Raw genomic sequence first — 1,404 nt, 5'->3', positions numbered from 1 at the left:
TGCAACCTCCACCTTCCGAGTTCAAGTGATTCTCCTTCCTCCGGAGTAGCTGGGATTACAGGCGCACACCACCACACCTGGCTAATTTTGTGTATTTTTAGTAGAGACAGGGGTTTCGTCATGTTGGCCAGGCTGCTCTTGAACTCCTGACCCCAGATGATCCACATGGCTTGGCCTCCCAAAGTGCTGGGATTACAGGTGTGAGCCACCATACCCAATCATTACTTCTATTTCTATCGTTCCTTCTACATTTGTGATTCCATTGTGTATGGGATTCTATAGTGTATTTTTAGTCAGTGGACTATAACCCATTATTGTCATTATTTTATTGCTCAAATTGCCCAAGATTTGGCCACTGAGGGATGTTCAATTTGGTTCCTGAGTCCTTTCAGTATGTCCCCCATGTTGTTGTTACCTACCATATATTTATTTTCCCAATTCTAATATACACCTAAAGGACTTCCTGAATTGCTAATTTTTGCTTCTGTGAAAAATTTGCTAACTAGACTCTGGTATTTGTGTACTGTTCCTTTTCTCTTTCAAGTATCCCATCAAAATGCTATAACTTCTTATTTTTCTTGCCCACCTCCTTCAATGTGGTTGTACTATGCATTTGAAATACAGTTAAGTTCATCTGTTACTGTTTGTATTTCATTTTGAACTCTCCTCATATCCTGGTTGACTTTAATTACTTTTGGGGGCATGAGAAACATTACTATGGCTCTAAGAGTCACAGTTAAACAAAATATACTCAGATACACTCGGCAGTGTTCCATCCCTACCCTCCTTTATACCATTATGATTTCTCCTTTCTTTCTACTCTACACCCACCTACCATCCATAGAGAGCTCATTACTTTCTGGCCAATCTTTCCTTATTTACTTTGCATAAACAAGCAGATACATGTTCTTACATCTCCTTCTTTCTTACATAAAAAGTACCACATTCTACTTTTTGTACTTCGCTTTTTGCATTTAATATATCTTGAAAATAACTCTATACCAATTTATAAAGGTCTTCCTCGTTTTTTTTTTTTTTTACAGCTCAGTAATATTTCATGTGGGTATGCCATGGTGCCATGGTTTACTCAGCCTTTCTCGTGTATATGAACATGACTTTGCTTCCAATATTTGCAGTCACAGTGCTGCAATGAGTAATCTTGTGCATCCATATGTTTGTACTGTTGGAGGTGCATCTTCAAGGGAAATTCCCACAGTGGAAATGGTTGTGTCAAAGGATAAATGCTTCTGCAATTTGTTAAGCACTGACAAATTCCCCTCCAGAAAAGTCATACTAGTTTGCATTCCCACCAACAGTGACGACAGTGTGTTTCCCTATAGCCTTGCCTAACAGAATGTGTCGTTCTTTCTTTCACCAGTCTGAGAGATGATAAATGGTATCTCA

The sequence above is a fragment of the Colobus angolensis genome, unplaced genomic scaffold (genome assembly GCF_000951035.1).
Source record: "Colobus angolensis palliatus isolate OR3802 unplaced genomic scaffold, Cang.pa_1.0 Scaffold90, whole genome shotgun sequence".
NCBI classification, from domain to species: Eukaryota; Metazoa; Chordata; class Mammalia; order Primates; family Cercopithecidae; genus Colobus; species Colobus angolensis.
The sequence above is the reverse complement of the archived record's forward strand: the minus strand, read 5'-3'. Positions refer to the sequence as shown.